The following is a 23979-nucleotide window of genomic DNA, read 5'->3' on the forward strand; positions in this document are numbered from 1 at the left end:
AAAATGAAACGGGCCTTACCTGGAGCCCGAGGTAACGAACCCACATTGTCCATTCCCCACTTCATGAAAGGCCAAGGCGAGATGACCGAATGCAGCAAATCCCCGGGCTGGTGAATCATCGGAGCATGTTTCTGACACCGGTCACATTTTCGGACAAAACTTTTCGTGTCCTCGTCTATCCGGTTCCAGTAATAACCGGCCTTGACAATTTTCCGAACCAAAGCCTCTGCACTAGAGTGGTTGCCGCAGGTTCCCTCGTGTACCTCTCTTATCACGTATTCCATTTCACCGGGGCCCAAACATTTGGCCAGAGGACCGAGAAAAGAGCGTCGGTACAGTTGGCCGTCCACTAAGCAAAAGCGGGCAGCCTTGGTCCGTAGCGATCGTGACTCCTTCGGGTCATTTGGGAGCTTACCATCGCGCAAGTAGTCGATGTACTTGTTGCGCCAATCCCAGGTCAAGCCCATTGTATATATTTCAGCGTGCCTGGTTTCTATGGCCGTGTTCGATAAGTGCACCGTAGCCCCGAGGTCGATTTCCTCCGTCTCGACCGAGGATCCCAAGTTTGCTAATGCATCAGCTTCGCTGTTCTGTTCCCTTGGTACATGCTGCATGATCCATTCTTTGAATAGATGAAGTACCACTTGGGTTTTTTCGAGGTATCGCTGCATCCGTTCGTCCTTTACCTCGAATACGCCGTTCACCTGGTTCACGACCAAATGCGAGTCGCACTTTGCTTCGATTGTTTCGGCTCCCATGCTCCGAGCTAATTCCAAACCTGCAATCATAGCCTCATACTCGGCTTCATTGTTAGTCAGTCTAGCAGTTCTAACGGACTGTCGGATGACCTCCCTGGTCGGGTTCCTAAGGACAATCCCGATTCCGGAACCTCTAAGATTCGAGGCCCCGTCCGTATGTAGAGACCAAACGCCAGTGATCTTTCCCGAGGTCAGCAAAAGTTCCTTCTCAACCTCGGGGACCATGGCCGGGGTAAAGTCTTCCACAAAATCGGCCAAGATTTGGGATTTGATGGTTGTTCGAGGTTTGTACTCGATAGCGTAACCGCTAATTTCTACAGCCCATTTTGTTAATCTACCCGATAACTCGGGTTTATGCATGATGTTTTTTAAAGGGTAAGTGGTTATTACACATATGAGGTGGCATTGAAAATAAGGTCTGAGTTTTCTAGAAGCGCTTACCAACGCTAATGCCAGCTTTTCCAAATGGGGATAACGGGTCTCTGCATCCCCCAAAGTTCTACTTACATAATAGATAGAGAATTGTGTACCTGATTCTTCTCGGACCAAAACGCCGCTTACTGCCATTTCGGAGACTGCTAGGTAGAGTAGAAGTAGCTCATCGGCCTTTGGTGTATGCAGTAACGGGGGGCTGGACAGATACTTCTTCAACTCCCTTAGGGCTTCTTGGCACTCCGGTGTCCAATCGAAGTCGTTCTTCTTTCTGAGCAAAGAGAAGAATTGGTGACTCTTGTCCGAGGACCTCGAAATGAAGCGACTCAGCGCCGCTATCCACCCGGCGAGCTTCTGTACCCCCTTTATGTTGTTCACGACCTCAATGTCCTCGATGGCCTTGATCTTGTCCAGGTTGATTTCGATCCCCCGGTTTGACACCATGAACCCCAGAAATTTACCGGACCTTACGCCGAAGGCACACTTCTCCGGTTTGAGTTTCATGTTGTATCTGCGGAGTACATCGAAGGTTTCCTGCAAATGCTTTAAATGGTCCTCTGTTTCCAGGGACTTAACAACCATATCGTCAACATAAACCTCCATTGTTTTCCCTATTTGTTCTTCGAACATCCCATTAACTAGGCGTTGGTAAGTTGCATCGGCATTTTTTAATCCGAAAGGCATGACGTTATAACAGTAAGTCCCATAACGGGTGATGAAGGATGTTTTCTCTCGATCCTCAGGGTGCATCCAGATTTGGTTGCACCCGGAGTAAGCATCGAGAAAACTTAACATTTCATGTCCGGCCGTTGCATCGATCATTCTGTCGATGTGAGGCAACGCAAATGAATCCTTCGGGCATGCCTTGTTTAAATCCTTATAATCGACACACATTCGAAGTTTATTACCTTTTTTGGCACCACTACCACATTAGCAAGCCAATCCGGGTATTTCACCTCCCGGATGGAGCCTATATTCAAAAGCTTTGTTACCTCGTCTTTCACGAAGGCGTGTTTTTGCTCTGACATGGGCCTTCTTTTTTGCTTCACCGGTTGAAATATTCCGTCCAAGCTGAGTTTGTGTGACGCTATTTCTGGTGATATACCTGTCATGTCTATATGCGACCATGCAAAGCAATCGACGTTAGCTTGAATAAATTCAATTAATTTACGCCTGAGCTCCAGGGTAAGCCCCGTGCCCAGGTATACCTTCCTGTCAAGTAAGAACTCGAACAAAATGATCTGCTCCAGCTCCTCCATGGTTGAGTTGGTCGCGTCCGAGTCATCCGGCATGACGAAGGATCTGGGCGTCCGGAAGTCATCCTCTTCATGTACTGGATCCGGTCCAGTGCACTTTAATTGCTATTGGGGAACTTGCCCTCCTCCTCCGGTTGTACCCTTCTCTTCCTGAGCCGGCTTCTCATCTACTGCGAACATTTCCTTTGCTGCGAGCTGCTCGCCCCGGATGGTTTTCACCCCCTCCGGAGTGGGGAATTTCAGCAACTGATGCAGTGTTGAGGGAACTGCCTTCATGCTATGTATCCAAGGTCTGCCCAATAACGCATTATATTTCATGTCCCATTCGATCACATAGAACATTGTTTGCTGAATGGTGCCATCCGCGTTTACGGGCAATGAGATCTCTCCCTTCGTGGTTTCGCTAGCCATATTGAACCCGCTGAGTACCCGAGCTATCGGCACAATCCTATCGAGCAACCCTAGCTGTTCGACCACTCTCCATCGGATGATATTGGCCGAGCTACCTGGGTCAACCAAAATACGTTTAACCTTAGTTTTAAAGACAAGTACAAAAATTACCAGTGCATCGTTGTGCGGCTGAACGATGCCTTCCGCGTCTTCGTCATTGAAGAAAATAGAGCCCCTGGTCGAATGGTCTCGGATGCATTTTTCATGAACAATTGAGACCTTGGTCCATTTCATTACCGATTCCCGAGGGACGTCAATACCCCCAACTATCATGTTGATCGTATGATGGTGTTCGACCGGTTCCACCCTTCGATGAGCTTCCCGCTCTTTGTAGTGACTTTTGACTCGCTCGCTCAATAGATCTCGAAGGTGGTCCTTTTTTAATAACCGGGCTACCTCTTCTCTCAACTGGCGGCAATCCTCCGTTTTGTGGTTTCGTCCATCGCACATCCGGGACGCGGCCGATGGCCGACACAAGGCCCGAGGTATTGACGTTGAAGTTGTACTCCAAAATCTTTGGTGGACCCTTATTGTTGACGGAACTTCCGGCGTTGCTTCCGAAAGAGAGTCCCGGGCTGTATGACGGGCGCTCGACCCGCTTGCTACCTCGACCGGAGAGGTGCTTTGGGCTTTGCCTCGACCTTTCCGGCCTGAAAATTGGTCTCTCCGAGTGGGAGTATGGCCGAAACCTTTCTTTTGATGATTCAGACTTCATTTCATTGCCTTTCCTTGACTTCTCGAATCCTCTATCCACTTTTAACTTTACCGGAGAGAGCTCGAATTGATCATCCTCTACCCGAATCTTCGATTCATACCGATTGTGGACATCGGCCCACGTCACGGCCTCGTATTCCAGCAAATTTTCTTTCAACCTGGCTGAGGCAACTGAACTCAGCATGTTGAGCCCTTTGTGAAAGCTTGTGCGGCCCATTCTTCTGGTACCGGGGGGGAGTTCCATCCATTCCCTCTGGAACCGGGTGACGAACTCCCGTAGTAGCTCATCATCCCTTTGAGTTATCCGGAAGATATCGGCCTTACGGGCCTGTACCTTTATGGCACCGGCATGTGCTTTTATGAAGGCATCGGCGAGCATTTCGAAAGAAGTGACCGAGTGCTCGGATAGATGCGGTCATACCACGTCAACGCTCCCTTCGACAGAGTTTCCCCAAATTTCTTCAGCAACACCGACTCGATCTCATCTTCTTCCATATCATTGCCTTTTATGGCATAAGTATACGAAGTCACATGCTCGTGCGGGTCCGTGGTGCCGTCATACTTCTGTATGTCTGGCATTTTGAACCTCTTCGGGATCAGTTTCGGGGCCGCACTTGGTGGAAAAGGCCTTTGGATGTACCTTTTCGAATTCGACCCCTTCAGTAAAAGCGGAGCTCCCGGTATCTGGTCCACCCGAGAATTGTATGTCTCGACCCTCTTTTCGGTCGAATCCACCCGTTTCGCCAAGGTTTCGAGCATCTTTAGGACCTCGGTTGAGGAGCCGGCTCCGGGGCCGTCGCTCTCAGCCATTCGTGCTTCCTTTCTTTCGGTTTCGGCTATACCCTTTGCCTTTACCGGCCCTGTTTCACCCTCCCCGCTCTGCAGCTGCGCTATTGCTATTCCTTGCTCGGCGATTGCCGCTCTTTGTTCCTGCAACATTTCAAAAATTAAACGTAAGTTAACACCATCGTTTGGCGAGTCCGGTTCTCTCCGGCCCCGATCCAGGGATAGCGTAATGGAATGGTGAGTATTTAGAGGGTCGGTGGCCGGTAGGGCGGCGTTCTCTTGATCCACGGTATTTTGCCGGTTGAGTCCCTCCCTTGAATCAACAGGGTTCGGGTCAGCGGGGTTCGGCAATGCCCGCAGTCCGCTCCCTTCGTTTTCCGCCACGATCTCGGTATTATTGACATGACCGGATTGTTCGACGTCTGCCATTTGGACCGTTTTCACAGAGATGGGTAGGGACGCTTTTGATTTTGATGAATATGGTAGAAATCAAGGCCAAAGACCACTATTATCCTAGCCCCACGGTGGGCACCAAACTGTTTACCCCGAATTCGGATAATCAATTAAAATTGTAAGTGGGTATAGGATATGTGCTCGGATCTTGATGTATGCTAGATAGAGGAAATGTATATGCGAGAGTTCTTCAATAGTATGGTTAGTGATGGCGATTCGCTATGGACACTGATGTCGTAAACAATGTGAAATACTTGATGGAATAAACACAATATAAATGTAGCAAATAGCCTCGGCCGAATCAAGTATTGAAAGAGAAATTGTTTGTATGAACTATTTTATTACAAGTGTTCTTGGAAAGTAAAAGAGCCAACCCCCATAAAGGAAGGGGACATGCCCTATTTATAGTGGCACTCCCCTGGTTCTCATACAATATGAGCCAATAAAATAATAGTAAAAAGGACTGCTCTACACGGATTTGGTGGGATTAGACTGACGGCGCCGTCTGACACACGCATGGTAGGTAGTTGACCATGACTGGACGTTACTGGCGCGTGACCCGTCTGCAACGGCCACACGGACAAACGGTCACTCGGGCTATCGGCTCTGCGGACCAATGGCCATGAAAGCCCGAGTCTTCGGGCTCGGCCGTTTCAACGATGCAGAGGGCAGATCAGTCGGTGCCCTTGCTCAGCTTCGGCCCTGGCACTGCTTCGGTCAAGGGCGAGTAGCCTCGGGCGCATTATCGTTCCTTCCTCCGGTTCCCGTTCCACCGGTTTGGCTCACATCCGGTTTTTACCTTATAGACCTATAGTACTGTTTATGTAGTTTTCAAATATGTAAATTTTAATATAAAATACTCGAAAAATCTACTATTTGTTACTCCCTCCGTTTGAATTTATGTGAACCTATTTCCTTTTTAGTTTGTGCCAAAAAAGAATGACCCCCGTTCATATTTGGAAACAATTTACTTTTATGTAATGATTTATAGTCACACAGAATATATGTGTCTCATTTTACACCACTGTGACGACCCCCTTTGGGGACCCACTACTCAAGGTATTGTCTATGCCAGGGTGCTGCCCGTCCGCACAGGGGCTCGCCCCATTATCCCTCTTCACGCTGCAGCGCTACGGGGTATCGAACGCGGAACCTCTGGCTCCTTTACATTCCCCAAAGGGAATCACCTCTTACCAATTGAGCTGACGACCCACCTCTGGGGACCCACTACTCAGGTATTGTCTATGCCAGGGTACAGCCAGTTCGCACAGGGGCTTGCCCCATTATCCCTCTTCACGCTGCAGCGCTACGGGGTATCGAACTCGGAACCTCTGGCTCCTTTACATTCCCCAGAGGGAATCGCCTCTTACCAATTGAGCTGCAGCTCAATTGGTAAGAGGCGACTCCCTCTGGGGAATGTAAAGGAGCCAGAGGTTCCGCGTTCGATACCCCGTAGCGCTGCAGCGTGAAGAGGGCAGCTCAATTGGTAATAGGCGATTCCCTTTGGGGAATGTAAAGGAGCCAGAGGTTCCGGGTTCGATACCCCGTAGCGCTGCAGCGTGAAGAGGGATAATGGGGCAAGCCCCTGTGCGGACGGGCAGTACCCTGGCGTAGACAATACCTGAGTAGTGGGTCCCCAGAGGTGGGTCGTCAGCTCAATTGGTAAGAGGCGATTCCCTCTGGGGAATGTAAAGGAGCCAGAGGTTCCGGGTTCGATACCCCGTAGCGCTGCAGCGTGAAGAGGGATAATGGGGCAAGCCCCTGTGCGGACTGGCTGTACCCTAGCATAGACAATACCTTGAGTAGTGGGTCCTCAAAGGGGGTCGTCACAACCACAAGTTCAAAAGTCTTCTCTTTTTGCTTAAACTCCGTGTCCATTCAAATAGGTTCACATAAATTGAAACGGGAGTACAATTTTAGTAAATTTTGCACAATAATTTATGCTCTGCATTAAAAGATCTATAACCATAATGCTCGGATTCACCTTATCATCATATGCATAAAAGATAAGTTTAGACTTTCTTTAAGTTTAGACTTTTTATTTAACGAAAATCAGAAGAGTTCTGGATTTAGATAATTTAGATTATACATACGTGCATATATAAACCACTCGTTATTCATTTTCTTGTTTAGGTTGTAATATTTCTTTTCATCTCGATAAGCAATGAAAATTAGAAAATGATTTTTAAATCTATTTTTTTGTTGTTTTTCTTAGTATATTTCTAAATTCTGCTTGATTTAACAGTTAAAAGTTTCACATTTTAAATTAAACATTAGTCATGAAATTCCTTTCTACTGAAAGTATAAAAGCAATAAACACTACTTACTTCATTCTCTTATATGTACTTCATGAGCTTGATGTTAATATGGTATCTTTTTTTGTAGAACATAGTTATTAATACACACGCATATGGATATGTCTAAATATAATTTGATTATTTCAAAACAATGTTGTTGCATCTATGTTCTTGTTTAAATTAGTCAGAATAGGTACTAGACTGAACGTGCCCGCCAGACATCGGTTTACCAAAAGGTTCGAAGTTGTTTTAATTGTCAATAAGATTATCTCAAAGAAGGGAGTATCATCAAACTGCCTAAATATTGTATTTCACCGCACTTATTTGCATAACAAAGTTGTACGATTATAGTCTTGAACATCTACCATTAGTACCATAAAGACAGAAGTGTTGGATATTAAATATGGGTTCGTTGTGGGTAGCCCATGTGGACAAATCCGGCCCAGTTAAAAGAGATAATCACATAAGAAGTTACTGCAGAGGAAATTATTGAACAATAGAAAAACTTCCCACAGTCTACGTGGATAGAGGTTGCAAAAAAACAGTTTTCCTTTTCCTACGTAGTAACTTCTGATTTTTTTTCCCTCTTCTCCTCTCTTCAAATAGAGGAAACCCAGTATTTTTCAAGATAAGAAAAATTGAGTTCCTCAATACACACAAAAGTAAGACATCTAGTTCGTGAAAAAATACTTTGTTTCTAAGTGATTCAAAGTTCGACTTGGGCGATTCTTTGGTAGCAAGTTCAACGATTAATCTTCCGCTGTTTTAAGGTACACAATTACGTTGTCCTTTCTCCGTATCCTTTTTTATAACAAGAAGAGTAGATAGATTGTTCATGTTCTTGTGGTCCGACTAACACGATAGCCAACCCAGGCTGAGGAGGAGCTCAGCTCAGCCCAAGTAGAGAAAGCGTCTCATTTTTGCAAAAATCAAAATTTTAAAATCTTCACCTCTGGTAAAGAAGTAGCAAATTAAGAGGGGAGATAAAAATTGATCCTAAGCAATGTGGTAGTAGCATGAGCATGTTAAATTCTAGTGAGGTTGAAGAAATGATTGCAAATAGTTTCATTATAAGCAATTACATATGTTTCTGTTGTTGTGCTTTATTCAATGTTAGCTTGGATAGAACTGATCCTAAGTAATGAAGTAGTAACATGTTGCTCCATTTTTGGCTCTCTCTCTCTCTCTCTTTTGTCTCTATTCAAAGTAGATATGAAGCAACACAAATTATAAGACTGTAATTGCAACATAGAACATTCTAGGAAGATGCAACCCTTTTGAAAGACTATCATTCCGCAAGCCTATACGGTAATATTCAATAAAAGTGTTTGAACCTGCAGTTACAGAACTAAAGAAGCTATTGCAAGAGGAGAAAATAAAGAAAAACCTAGGATAAGGCATTACACCATGATTTAAATAAACATGTATCTTAGCTTCAGCGAAAAACCAACTGGTTAACTAATAGGTTAAGTAGGTCGTGTGTTATTATTAGTATAATACAGAGTAGTACAATAGAGTAATGAAGGATCCAAAGTTGTACAACCACATAAATGGGAATGGATTCATTTTACTCATTGAAATCATACATATAGTAATTTTTTATGTAATAAATAGATACACTGACCTTTGTTTTACTTCTCTTAATTTGGATTTGCATGATTGATGATCTCCCTTTTGGAACTGGCCTGGAATTTGATCTAAAAATGAAATCAGAGCGAAAAACGTCAAACTAACCTAGAGGCGGTATCAACATGCAATGAACAAGTAAATTCAAAAGCGGATGGTCAAATCATATATACAAAGATAATCAGAAAGGGCAAAAATATGTTTGCACCTACTGTTTTTTATCTCATGATCCTCTTCCTACTGGTGTATGCAGTAAAAACTTTAATTGCTGTAGAAAGCTCCATGTAATGGTTGGACAGATGCCTATCTAATACAAATATAGCATCCTCTTACACATGGAATATCAAGAACAACCACTTGATTCTAATCTAAACCTTGAATCAATCCCTATCATGCTTCTACTGAAAAATTCACTACACGGGGTTAGAAAAAAAAAGAGAAGGAAAACTTACATATCAGCAAATATTATCCATGGCACGAAAAGGGGACATGCATAAGAAGCCATTGTAAGAGCAGAAAGATGAAGCAACAAGAAACAAAGACCGATGAAATCAAATTATATCGCAATTTTTGAAATTAACAAAATTGAATTAAAAATGGTATTACCAACAAAATCAGAATTAGTTCTGCATAATTCTCCAGCAACATACATTGTAAGTTTGGGACTTTCTGGATGGACTCTTTGCGTCTCTTTAGAGCATAGTGCAGACATGTTCAGGAGGCTTCAAATCGCTCTCTGTACGGCCTCGTATAGTCTGCTTTACGGGATTTTAAAAAGTAAAAACAATGTTCCAAATAGTACAAGTACATTAAACGAGTAAGAGTTAAACGAGCGATGCAGTGGAACCGATTAGGATGCACCAACACAAGAACAATAATGCAAGAAAACAATAAATGTATGAACACAAGATTCCCGTGGAAACCCAAGACGGGAAAAACCACGGGGCGCGAAGCGCAGAGAAATCAACTATAAGGTGAGGAGTACAAGGCGATCTCAATAGGGTATCGAAGCACAACGAGATCAAAAGAAACGAAAGATTATAATCTCTCAATGAAAATTCTCTCTAACCTAAGTGTGGAATATAGTCTTGTGTGTAGTCTTGATAGTTGTTCTCTTTTTCTTGATGTCCTGGCCGAAAATTTCCTTTAAATAGGAGTTGAAGATGTTCAAAATCCCAGTTGGAATAGGACAAGCTAGTCGAATCCCAGTTGGAATGGGATAATTATCGAATACCAGTTGAAATGAGACAATTTCCATAAACCCTTTTGGGACGTATTCTAATAATCTCCACCTTGGGCCAAAATACATCAACATTAACACTCGTCACCTCATAAAGTCCCGAAGGGCAATTTAAGCATGAAGAACACCAACTAAGTCTAAGCAATGCTTAAACTTAGTAATAGCAAGCGGCTTAGTTAACATATCTGCAGGGTTCTCTGACGTGTGAACTTTCTTTACCACAATCTCCCCCGCAGCAATAGTATCTCTGATAAAGTGGTATTTAGCGCTAATATGCTTGGCCTTTGAGCGATGACAATCGGCCTTGGTAAGATGAATAGCACTCTGGCTATCAGAAAATACAACGGTAGTACCCTGTTGAACACCAAGAACAATAAGAAGACCTCGCAACCATGTAGCTTCTTTAAGACCTTCAGTTGCAGCAATATACTCAGCTTCGGTGGTAGAAAGGGCTGCAATAGACTGTGCTTTCCAAGAGATAGCAGCAGAGCACGGTGAAAAAATGTAACCAGAAATAGACCTCCTACGATCGAGATCACCACCATTATCAGAATCAACGAACCCAACAACATCATAAGACGATACCTTGGCTCTATCAAATACCAAATCAATATCAATGGACCCTTTCACATAACGAAGAATCCACTTCACGAAATTCCAATGATCCTTTCCAGGATTATGCATGTATCGGTTCACCATGCTTTCCGCAAAAGCTAAATCAGGTTTAGTGCAAACCATAGCATACATAAGCTACCGACAACACTAGCATATGAGATAGTAGACATCCTCTTAATGTCCTCCTCGGACTTAGGACAACAGTCAGCATACAGTTTGAATGAGCAGCAAACGGAGTAGAAACAAGTTTACAATCAAATGTATTAAACCTATTGAGGACTTGCTTAAAATACTTCCTCTGTGACAGGTAAAACTTCCCAGCTTTTCTATCCTTATGAATCTCCATACCTAGAATCTTCTTAGCTGCACCAAGGTCCTTCATCTCAAACTCAAAATTAAGTTGAGATTTTAACTTGTTGATCAAAGACTTGTCTTTAGAAGGAATCAACATATAACAACAAGTAAACGAAGGAAACACCAGAAAACTATCGAAAATACACACAATTATCATACTTACTACGAGTGTAGTCTTGCCCAATCGTAAAGGAATCAAACCTTTTGTACCACTGTCTTGGAGCTTGTTTAAGGCCATAAAGAGATCTTTTCAAACGACAAACAAATTGGTCCTTGCCAGGAACAACAAAACCCTCGGGTTGCTTCATATAACTTTCTTCTTCTAACTCTCCATGAAGAAACACAGTTTTAACATCAAGTTGCTCCAACTCCAAGTTAAAAAGAGCAACAATAGCAAGTAACACTCTAATGGAGGTATGACGAACAACAGAGAGAAAACTTCATTAAAGTCAGTACCTTCCTTTTGGTGGCAACCACGAACCACTAAGAGAGCTTTCCATCTTGCTTATTCAACCGCGAGAATACCATCTTTTAGTATGTAGATCCATTTTGCATTTAATGCACGACAGCCTTTGGGTAGCTCACATAACTCCCATGTATTATTTTGTGCAAGCTTTCCATCTCTTCTTGCATAGCCACTGACCAATTTGAGGAATTAGGACAAAAAATTGCCTCAGAGTAAGTAGAAGGATCAGCTCATTCGGGAATTTCTTGTGCAACTGCAAGAGCATAAATGTAACACCCCGTAAATTCCAGTTAGGTGTGAATGTATAAAACTAAGAATAAGATGATATTTTAGCTATATTAATCCATTCGGGATTGCTGTTTTAGTGAACCAGGTGAACATGGCATGAAGACCCCATCGCAATCAAGGAAACCAAGGGGGAATCCAAGTGAACCATCCTGCACCAGAAGAAGAGGAGGATGAGAATGTATTTGCGGATTTCATCGACGAAGCTGATTATGCTTCAGCCGTAGTTCCGCCCAGAACAGGAAATGCAAATTTCAAAATTGATAGTTCTATCTATCAGCTATTGAAACTTGAAGGCTATTTCCGAAATTCTTCGGAGGACTGTCCACTTCGACACCTGAAGAATTTCGTGCATGTATGTTCTCAACAATCTCAAGGTGTTGTTCCTGTTGATGCACTGCGATTACGGGTTTTCAAATATTCCTTGGCTGGCCAAGCGAGGGAATGGTATGAAAAGCTACCCAGCAATACTATTCACACTTGGAACGAGTTGGCCAATATATTTTTAAAAAAATGGTTTCCACCAAGCAAAAAGGCTGAGCTTCGGGATAAGATCTTTGGGTTCAGACAACTTCCGGGGGAACAGTTATATGCAGCATGGGAGCGTTTTAAATATTATCTAGCTCAATCTCCGACTCATGGATTTCCGGATGCAATCCTCACCGAGAAGTTCTACAAGGGGCTAGATACCATGAATCAAATAGCTGTCAATACTGCAGCTGGGGGATGCTTCATGGACAAATCCTTTGTCAACATCACCAGGTTGCTTGACAAGCTTACTACCCACAATCAAGCCTGACATTCGAGTGATAGCGAAGTTCTATCATACGGTAGTCCCTCTGCTGCTGCGGTGGCCAAAGAAAATCATGAGCGAGATCATGCATTCGCTCAATTGCAAACCACCGTGGATTTATTATCGAAAAGGCTTATGGAGAAAGACGCCAAAGGGGTGAATGTTGTCGACGAGATGCCACCTCATGCGCCCGGAATGTACCAAGTCCTGACGAAACTTACATGGAAGGGCAGCCACAATATGAGGATGCTAATTATGTCAATAACTCGCAAGGGGGTTATCAACGGCAAAACTATCAAGGTCCCGGTAATCACCCATGGCAAAAATCTCAACAACAATTCCAAGGGAATAATTATGGAAGAAATGAACAGGGCAATCCTAATCAAGGGAATTACAACAACTATAATTATGGCAACAAGAGCTCCAACCCCTACATTCCACCTAGGGGGCAAGCGTCCAATTCCCAACAATGGAGAGATAATTCAGCTAGCAACTCTGCTGGCAACACATCTAATGACTCAGCTGAATTAAAGAGTATGATGCAGAAAATGCTGATGAATCAAGAAAGAACAGAGAGCACAATCAAGGGAATGTCTCAAGTTCAACTATCTCATTCAGCCTCCATTCAGAAGCTTGAAGCACAATTCAGAGACCTTTCCCGAGAAGTGCATACTCCTCATCGGGGACAACTACCGAGCGATACAGTTCCAAATCCAAAAGGTAGTGTAGTAAACTCTGTGGAGAATGTACTAGCTATTAGCACCAGAAGTGGAAAAATACTTCAAGAGGCTAATAAAAAGGTGATTGAGCTGGAGCAAATTGTTGAAGAAGAAGGGCAGCCTGATGTATCAAATGATATCGTGGAGGAAGAAGCAGGGGAGGAAGTCCCTATTGTAGCCGAAGAAGAGCAGAATCTTGATAACCCTAAGGCACCGGTGGAAAACCAGGAAAAGGGGAAGGCAAAATTTTCCGGTGCTCTTCGCCCTTTGAGCCAATTGTTTAAATCTTCACCGCCTTTTCCTCAAAGGCTGGTGTGAAAAACAGAAGATGAGAAGTGCCTGCGATTTTATGATCAACTCAAGCAGTTGACATTGAACATACCTTTCATGGATGCTGTCCAAAAAATGCCTGGCTTTGTTAAGTATTTGAAAGATCTCCTAACAAGGAAGAAAAAGCCATTGAAACACGACATTGTGGGTATCACTCACCGCGTTAGTGCCATCCTTTCCAAAACTACAGTGCAAAAGAGGGAAGATCCTGGAGCATTCACAATTCCATGCACAATAGGGCAGCAAAATTTTGCCAGGGCTTTGTGTGATAACGTGGCTAGCATAAATCTTATGCCCCTGGAAATTTTTAAGAGATCGGGGCTAGCGATGCCAAGGCCAACTACCATGAGGTTGCAGATGGCTGACAGAACAATAAAAAGGCCAGTTGGGGTAGTTGATGATGAACTGGTTCAAATCGAGGAATTTCTACTGCCTGCAGATTTCGTGATTCTTGATTGTGTTATTGATCAAGAAATCCCTATTATTCTGGGAAGACCTTTCCTTGCCACAGGGAGGGCTCTTATGGACTCCGAAAAGCACGAAATAAAGTTCTGGGTGAACGATGAGGAGGTGACTTTTCACGCTAGTAAAGGCATGAAATTACCTAGTCCTTATCAAAGCATTTCAGTCATAAACTCTGTTGACGAGGTGGATGAAGCAGTGGAATTTAAAATGGAGGAAGAATGCTTGAGCGAAGCATTGTTGGCCATCTTGGTGAATTTTGATGCCGAACAAATGGAGGGATATAATGAGACAGTGAATTCACTCACAGGTCTGGGGTCTTACTCTTATGAGCCCAAGAAATTGTCTCTTGATCTAGAGAAACGAACAACTCCTCCAGCAAAACCATCAATTATTGAGCCACCGAAACTGGAACTCAAGAAACTGCCATCCCATCTTAAATATGTATTTCTTGGAGAAAATGCTACTCTTCCAGTTATTGTGTCATCGCTTCTGAATGAGGGTCAAATTCAAAGACTCATCGTAGTCTTGAGAAAGCATTTAAGAGCTCTGGGTTGGACTATTGCAGACATCCGGGGGATTCCCGCCGGAATTTGTGAGCACCGAATACAGTTGGAGGAGGAAAGTTCGCCAAGTGTTGAGCATCAGAGAAGATTAAATCCACCGATGCAAGAGGTGGTGAAGAAGGAGATCATTAAGTGGTTAGATGCTGGGGTGGTTTACCCGATTGCCAACAGTCCATGGGTAAGCCCAGTTCAGTGTGTGCCAAAGAAAGGGGGCATCACTGTTGTCCCTAACTCGAAAAATGAGTTGATTCCAACAAGGACTGTCACCAGTTGGAGAGTGTGTATGGACTACCGGAAGCTGAATACCGCATCTTGCAAGGATCACTTCCCTATGCCTTTTATTGATCAAATGCTTGATCGGCTAGCCGGAAGATCTTATTACTGTTTCTTGGATGGGTACTCAGGATACAAACAGATCAACATCGCCTTGGAAGACCAAGAAAAGACCACTTTCACTTGTCCCTATGGGACATTCGCTTTCAGCCGGATGCCATTTGGTCTTTGCAATGCACCAGCTACCTTCCAACGATGCATGATGTCCATATTCTCTGATATGGTTGAAAACTTTCTTGAAGTTTTCATGGATGATTTCTCTGTGGTGGGAGATTCATTCGATGAATGTTTGGGTCATCTTGATCGGGTGCTACAACGGTGTGAGGAGACCAACCTCGTGCTCAACTGGGAGAAGTGTCATTTTATGGTCAAGGAGGGCATTGTCCTTGGCCATAAGATTTCAAAAAAAGGGATTGAGGTTGATCAAGCTAAAATCGATGTGATTTCACAACTCCCTCCGTCCGTTTCAGTAAAAGGAGTTCGCAGTTTCTTGGGGCACGCCGGATTCTATAGAAGGTTTATCAAAGACTTCTCCAAAATTGCAAATCCCATGTGCAAACTCTTGGAAAAAGAGTCCAAATTCAATTTTGATGAGAAGTGCATCAAGGCGTTCAACGAGTTGAAGCTGAAATTAATCTCCGCACCTATTGTTGTGTCCCCAGATTGGTCACTTCCCTTTGAATTAATGTGTGACGCCAGTGGTCTTGCAATTGGAGTTGTGCTTGGTCAGCGGCTAAACAAAATCTTGCACCCAATTTATTATGCCAGCAAAACATTGAATGGAGCTCAGCTGAACTATACAGTAACGGAGCAAGAATTACTTGCTATTGTTTATGCTTTTGAAAAGTTCCGGGCTTATTTGTTGGGTGCCAATGTAGTGGTTCACACTGACCATGCTGCATTGCGTTATTTGATGGCGAAGAAGGATGTTAAGCCCCGGTTGATAAGATGGGTTTTGTTGCTATAGGAATTTGACTTTGAAGTCAAAGACCGAAAAGGGTCAGAAAATCAAGTAGCTGACCATCTTTCCAGACTTGAAGCACCAGGGAGACAGAGTGATGTGCTAGATATTGATGACACTTTCCCGGATGAAAGAGTTTTGGTCATTTCCAATGATGTGGCACCATGGTATGCCGATATTGCCAATTATTTGGTAACTGGCATCGTTCCTGAAGAGTTGAAGACATATCAAAAGAAGAAGTTCTTGTGAGACTGCCGACAGTATTGTTGGGATGAGCCTTACTTATTCAGAATGTGTGCTGACAATATGATCCGGAGATGTGTGGCTGAATCTGAGGTGATGGACATTTTGAAAGCGTGCCATGATTCTCCAGTTGGTGGACATCACAGTGGAAATCGAACAGCAGCCAAGGTGCTAGAGTGTGGCTACTACTGGCCAGCCATTTATCGTGATGCAAATATGTTGGCACGCTCTTGTGATAAATGCCAACGCCAGAGCACAATAGGTCGGAGGCATGAAACTCCGATGAACTTTGTTCTTGAGGTGGAGCTATTTGATGTATGGGGAATTGATTTTATGGGGCCCTTCGTGAGCTCCTACGGCCTGAAATACATTCTTGTCGCAGTGGATTATGTCTCCAAATGGGTGGAGGCGGTGGCCTTGCCTAACAATGATGGTAGGAGAGTCAATGCGTTTCTCAAAAAGAACATCTTTACTATATTTGGCACTCCTAGAGCTATTATTAGCGATGGTGTATCTCATTTCTGCAATAAACCATTTGCTGATCTTCTTGAAAAATATGGCGTGCATCACAGGGTTGCCACTCCATATCATCCTCAGACGAGTGGTCAGGTTGAGGTCTCAAACAGAGAAATAAAAAAGCATCTTGGCAAAGACGGTCAATGTGAATCGTACTGACTGGTCTAAAAAATTGGATGATGCTTTATGGGCATATCGCACGGCATTCAAAACGCCTATAGGGACTTCACCGTATAGATTGGTATTTGGGAAGGCATGTCATTTGCCTATTGAGCTTGAGCATAAAGCCCTTTGGGCATTGAAAAAGCTGAATATGGATTGGCATGAAGCAACTAAGCTGCGGTTGTTTCAAATCAACGAGATGGATGAATTTAGGTACAATGCCTATGAAAGTGCAACACTGTACAAAGAAAAGATGAAATACTATCATGACTCGAAGATCCTAAAAAGGGATTTTCAGCCAAAAGACTTGGTCTTGTTGTACAATTCACGCCTGAAGTTCTTTCCAGACAAATTAAAGTCCCGTTGGTCTGGTCCTTTTGAAATTGTGAGTGTGTCCCAAAATGGAAGCGTCATTGAGGTGAAATCCGAGGATGGCACTCGGACTTTTAAGGTGAATGCACAAAGAGTGAAGCATTACCATTGGTGTATTGATGATGGTAAGGTCGTGGATAGGTATCGTTTGAAATATGGCTCCTGAACTCGAAAATGAGGTACCACGTCGAGCCGTGACGTTAAACCAAGCGCTGTGTGGGAGGCAACCCACATTTACCGCTTCGCAAGTATTTTAAAGTTTGTATTTTCCTTGTATTATTTTGTGTTGTTGATGTGCTAATGTGGTGGGATTTTGAGAACTGAAGGGGGACCAAATACCTGCTGAGTGATCCAAGGCGAGACGCTCCATGTTACGGCCCGTAACTCATGTTACGGTCCGTATCATGAAGCGTAACAGGCAAAAAGAAAAAAATAAAAAAAATCACTGAAGGGTGAGGAAGAGTGTTACGGTACGAGTTACGGTCCGTCGTATGTGTTACGGACCGTAACGCTGGGTCGTAACTTTGATACAAAATTTGGGCTTCACTTGAAATTTTCAACATGTTACGCCAGGTGATACGGACCGTAACACGAGTTACGGTCCGTCGATTGGACTGCCAGGTCATTAATGAATAAGTGAAACGGGGTCGTTTGATGGACCGTAACACAAGATACGGTCCGTATCGCAGGATACGGTCCGTAACAGGTAACGTAACTGTCGGAAATGTTTAAATACATTACCGACGGTTCCCATTTCAAATTAAAAGGATTCTTAAAACGTTTCTCAACTCCCTCTCCCTCATAAATCCTCTCTTCTCTTCTTCACATTCTCCTCTCTTCATCTTCCATTCTCCCCCATATTTCTCTAGAAATCTCTTTACTATCTTCTTTATCACAATCCCTGTTTTAAGTTTGAGTTTCATCCTTACAATCGCCAACGATCAGATATTACATGTCTTTGCTCTTTTCTTTTAGCTATCAATGCGAGTTCTATGATGCTCATGAGTAATTTCGTATAATATGTGTTGAAATTCGTGTTTTGGGCTGTGTTGATTGAGTTTGAATTTAAATTGATAAGTTATGGGGGATTTGACAATGGTTGGGGGTTGGGATTGGTATTGGTGCTGTTTAAAAGATTCGTGGGTACAAGCAATTGCTTCCCACTGAATTGGAGGGCAAATCCGGTTGAAGGTTTCATTCGTGAAATTACTAAATCGGTTTGCCCACCAACTGTTCGATACAAGTCCCCAATGAAAACATTAATAAAACCGGGTGAAGTCTGAGTAACCCGAGGCATGTGAGGGGATATAATATTGTTTCACAACATACCCATGGAACATTAAGTCGAAAATCTTGGCCTCGTGCTTAAAACGATAAAATTTGGCCAAGCCATTTGTTTGCTACTCTGTTGCCCGTCATTATGTGTTACGGACCGTAACATCGCACCGTAACACCGATAATTTCTATGAAAACTTTCTGGAAATTTGGCTGATGTTACGGTGGGATGTTACGGACCGTATCCTATGTTACGGACCGTAACACCACACCGTAACATCGATGGATTCCATGAAAGCCTTCTGGAATTTTGAGAGACGTTACGGTGAGGTGTTACGGACCGTAACACGAGTGACGGACCGTAACATCATACCGTAACACCTCTCAAATTTCCAGTAACTTTTTTGGAAATTTTGATCATGTTACGGTGAGACGTTACGGACCGTATCCTATGATACGGACCGTCAACTGTGTTACGGTCCCTTTGCTTAATTGAACCATTTGAGTTACGGTTGAAGATACGGCCCGTAACACCATCGACGGTCCGTCGACTGTGTTACGGTACCTGGCCTAATTTAAGTCCTTAGCTTAAATTCATGAGGTGTCTAATTTTTTTGTAACAACTTCTCATACATCATATCTAACTTTTCCTTCCACAAGTATAGGTAAACCACGACAATCAAAGAAGGCTTCACCTAAAGTCGCGGAAAAAGGAAAAGGTCGTGCTGCGAGCAAGGTAACCTCACGGCTGCGCGACGACGATCTGATCAAGGATGCCAGGCCTAAAAAGAGGCCGGTCGCACCTAGCAAGCCACCCCCAAAAGTTGCACCCAGCCAACCAGACCCACAGTCAGAAAGTTCCTCCTCGACTGAGGAGTTGAGAGAGTCGAGCTCGTCGAGTTCGTCAAGCCAAAGTGATCCCCAGCGGGCTGTCATACCAACATTCCGACCGCAACCACCCATCACACAGCCTGCTGCGGTGGAGCGCGAGCAGGAAAGGAGAGAAACCGACATTCGAATACAGGCTGTGTATGAGCAGGCCCTCCGGTTTTCTTTGGAAGGATCTGAGGATTTATACAACAAGGGGTGTGAGCTGGTAAAAAATGAGGGGACAGACCCAAGGCGGAGTATTTTTGAGGAACGGAATGTCATTTTCGATGGTCTAGAAGGATATACGGGCATTCGTGATACTATCCGATTTCACAAGCTGGAGTTTTTGAAAAACCCCGTGAGGTCCTACATCCCGGTTTTTGTTAGGGAATTCTACGCTTCGTATGGGGTTGCTGTATTCAAAGCTGTGAAGAAAGGACAGCGAGCAACTCAAGTGCCGGCAATGAATGAGGTAGTATTCCAAAAAAAGAAGATAGATGTCTCTCCGTCGGCCATAAATAAAACACTATTCGGGGAAGATTATGTAGAGCCTACAACAGCGGAAGAAGGGGAGTTTGCCTACAAAATTGAACAGAAGGATACAATCCCCGTCCGAAAATGGGTAGCTTCTGTTATTGCACGGACAACAGATCCTGAATGGGCCATAGTGCCAAAGTTGACAGCCACCACGCGGATTTGGAAAAACACCCTAACGCCAGAGGCAAAGTTTTGGTGGCAAATTGTTCTGTTCCGCATCCGTCCTACCCAATCAGATAATTATTTGACTCCAGACAGGGCTGTTCTTGTGGCTTCCATAATGTCGCGATATAAGATCAACTTCGGACGACTGATAGCCGAAGACCTCCGAGAGAGAGCCACCCAGCCGGCCACTTCCCTCATTCATCCATGCCTGCTTACGCTACTATGCTTGCGTGCAGAACCAGAACCCCTACCCCATATCGATCACAGTGTGATTGCCAGCCATATTTATGACATCACAAAGGGGAAAGATGAGGTGTTGAGCCAGGGTTCATTGCCCTCTGCATCGGTTTCTGAGGTGCCGGAGAGGCCTACGGGGTCAGATGTTATACCCTTGGCTATCATGGGTGAAGAGGGAGCTGTTGCGGATCAGCCCACAGATTCTGAGGCTCCACCGGCTGAGCATGCTACACAGCCTATGCCACCTCCAGCCACACCTACTTCGGGTGGTCCTACCTCTTCCACTGGAGCAAGCCCAGCACCATCGCAGGCAATACCAGGAGTCCCACCCGAGCTTGCGAGAAAAATGATGTTCAACCGGGACAATTTTGGGGCAGTGGTCCTGCAAGCGGATCGCACAGATAGGCAGGTCAAGCAGATCATGACTGAGCTAAAATTATACACAAAAAGGGCTATTGATGCAGCGCTGCGACCGATAAAAGAACAAATGGCTGCGGACCACCTACAAATCCACTCCCGGATAGATGGTATTGAGGGCAGGATGACTGAGCTGACTAGGACACACCCTACATTGGAATTGGGCGCTATTCGGAGTGAGTTGCGGTCTGTCAAGGATGATGTGCAGAAATTGAAGGCCCAGGAAGTGGCTGTGGCGACAGACCAGGTTCCTAAAGTACACACGGAGTTGGTACAGAGCCTATACCAGCTGGTTCAGAGCCTACTAGGGGATGATGACAACGAAGACACGGTTGAGGAATAGCACGACGAGGAGTTGGAGGAGGATATCCCCTCTGTGGACAAAGGGAAGCGAAGCAGAGCATTGCCAGATCTCGAGCCCATTCTCCAAAGTCTTGATCCATATGCTGAGATGCGCCCACAGAATGAGGAAGAGGAGCGGCGTACTTTGAAAAGAATCCGCCAGGAGTCCCGGTTAAGTTCCGACACCGCAGGAGCTACTTCTAGCTCAGCTCAGCCCATTGAGCCGGCTCACCGTATTTCTCCCCCACCCACTGCTCCACCCCATGATCCTGCGACAGATCCGAGTGCCTAGTGCGCTCCAGGGAGGCCCTCCATTTTTTTTAATGCGTTATATTGATGCTTTGAGGGCAATGCATGCTTTTAAGTTGGGGGTGTGGTATTTACTGATTGGTTGTTGGGATTGTTGTTTTAGTATACTGGATATTGTTTTTAGTATTTTTGTTTTGATGGGTATTTTATCCCAAAATTGTGATAATAAGCATGTGTTTAAGACAATTGTTATTGTTTTGTTTTGTTGGTATTATTTTTATTAGCAAGTATGTGTTAGGACGTTCTTCGGCTGTTCTTTGCTATGTGTTTCTATTCCCGAAGAATGCTATGTGTATGTTAAACCTAGCATGTTTAGGATGTTTAATATAGAAGTAAAGTAATGATGACTTAAGTGGTAGTGGTCCGTGTTTCTAGCATAGATATAAATGGTTTTTACAAGTTCAATGATATCCCTCCGAAAAATAATTTGTGATATACATCAAAAATGAGTTGTTGATATTGACATGTATGGTTCTTTTAAAGACATTGCAAAGAAAGGGTGTTTATGCATATGAAATCTTCAAACGGAAATGAAGTCGGAATATTTAAACAATCCTTATACCATTGTGTGGTGAGTTTTTAGCTACTATTTGCATATGATGCTTGCAATCTAGAACTTGCCCGGTTGGTCGTGCGTGAATTCTAAGGAGAATTTGATTGTGAAGTGATCTTAGGCTTTCTTTGTATTAACCCCCAAGTATCTTAAATGAGCCTGGCCCGTACAGAAAATGATCCCTAGTCTCCCATTTTTGAGCCTATAGACTTTTTCTTCGATTAACCATGAACTAACCTATTTCCCTTCTGTGAATAAACCCATTTGGCACCAACTCCCTCCTTGACACGGAAGAATGACAAATGAGGCTAAAATCCTAAGTTGGGGGTGACAAGTCAAAAGTGCGGAAAATGAGGCTAAAAGCCTAAGTTGGGGGTGATAAGTCAAGATGCGGAAAATGAGGCCAAAGGCCTGTTGGGGGTGATCACGAATATAAAGGGACATAATTCAGTGTGGATATAAAAAAAAAATTAGATATATAGGTATATAAGTTCTAAATAAATCCACGCTAAAGATGGAGGGTCGGAAATGATAGGAAGAATGGTGAATGAAGTAAAAAAGAAGTGTCGAGGAGAGTGAGTCACCGATACCCAAATATTCATCCTACCCGTCCCTAAGCCAACGTTACAAGCCCAAAAAGTCCTAATGTGATCACGATCAAATTGTTCAAAGTTAAATGCATGGAAAATAAAGGCAAGCCTATGGTTTGTGCACGCATGGTATGCAAATTTCTTTATGAGTGTGAGTGTTCTTCTGTCTCTTTAGTCTTCTGTCCCATTTATGTCGTAAATGTGTGTTGGGACATTCTTTGGTCTATGTGAGGGCATAAGGATTGTAGGTTTCAAAGTGACTGGCTTTCCGGAAGTTGAAATTCATGTGCATAGAGACCCCCGTACTATGATTGTGTCATTAATTGAGGTTGCATAATTAATTGAAATTTTTCTGAAATGTGCGTTTTGTGTCACAAACAGGAGATGGATAAGAGCCTAAATATTTTTCTTGGATCGAAGAGTCCGTGCTAGAAACACATGCCAAACCCACCGTAGTCATTCTTACTTTGCTAAGATGTCGTGTGTTAGTAGCGAGTATTGTTGTAGTTGCTTGAGGACAAGCAAAAGCTTAAGTTGGGGGTGTTGATGTGCCGTGAATTTTAACACATTTTATGCCTTGGTAACTAGACATGTTGCTTGATTTTAAGTGTTTTTACATTGTTTCTTATGTTATTTTTGTGTTTTATAGGGTTGATTAACTAAGGATCGGAAATGAGAAGTAATGCTGAAAAAACGGACAAATTGGAGCTAAGCGACGCTCCTTAACTCATGTTACGGACCGTAACTCATGTTACGGACCGTAACAGGGTCCGTAACTCATGTTACGGTCCGTACCTTTGAACCATAACAGGGCCTGAATTTCCAGAAAGTTTTCATTGAAACCATCAGTGTTACGGTGGAGTGTTACGGTCCGTAACTCATGTTACGGTCCGTAACATGTCAACGTAACATGAGCTAAATTTCCAGAGAGTTTCAATAAAATCTTCAGTGTTACGGTTTAGTGTTACGGTCCGTAACCCTTCACCGTAACATCATCCAAAATTCCCGAGAGTTGCCAAGTAATTGTCACCACTTACGCTTCAGAAGGACGGACCGTAACACAGGGTACGGTCCGTCGCATGGTGGCCGTAACGTCAAAGTGGTCAAATGACGAAATGAAGGACGGACCGTAACCTGAGTTATGGTCCGTAACAATGCGGCGTAAGGGCATTTTTGTCCAGAAACTTGGCGCGATTTTTGGCTCTATAAATACATAATGTAGGGTTTTAATTCATTATTCAGATTTTATTTTAGAGGCACAATTCCTAGGTCTTAAATCTTGAAGTGGTTGGAGCATTTAAGGCAACAACTTCACTCTCATTCCATCTTGTATTAGTATTGTAAGTGTATTATGTTAATCTTTAAGCTTTTTCTGTCAAGAAATATTATGAGTAGCTAATTTCAATTCTAAGGTTGTGAATCCCATGATGGGTATTATGTGAATGGGTTTCTATTATTGATATATGCATAATGGTTGTTGTTATTTATTCTATCT

The 23979-nt window shown here is 43.6% G+C and overlaps 1 non-coding gene across 1 annotated transcript; it reads right to left on the reverse strand.

Moving 5' to 3' along the window:
- Positions 1 to 12270: 12270 nt before the first annotated feature.
- LOC132604732 (small nucleolar RNA R71) lies at positions 12271 to 12377 on the reverse strand. The gene has a single exon (XR_009568834.1). It is a non-coding gene; the product is annotated as a small nucleolar RNA R71 (small nucleolar RNA).
- Positions 12378 to 23979: the final 11602 nt, after the last annotated feature.

The sequence above is a fragment of the Lycium barbarum genome, chromosome 7 (genome assembly GCF_019175385.1).
Source record: "Lycium barbarum isolate Lr01 chromosome 7, ASM1917538v2, whole genome shotgun sequence".
Taxonomy (NCBI): Eukaryota; Viridiplantae; Streptophyta; class Magnoliopsida; order Solanales; family Solanaceae; genus Lycium; species Lycium barbarum.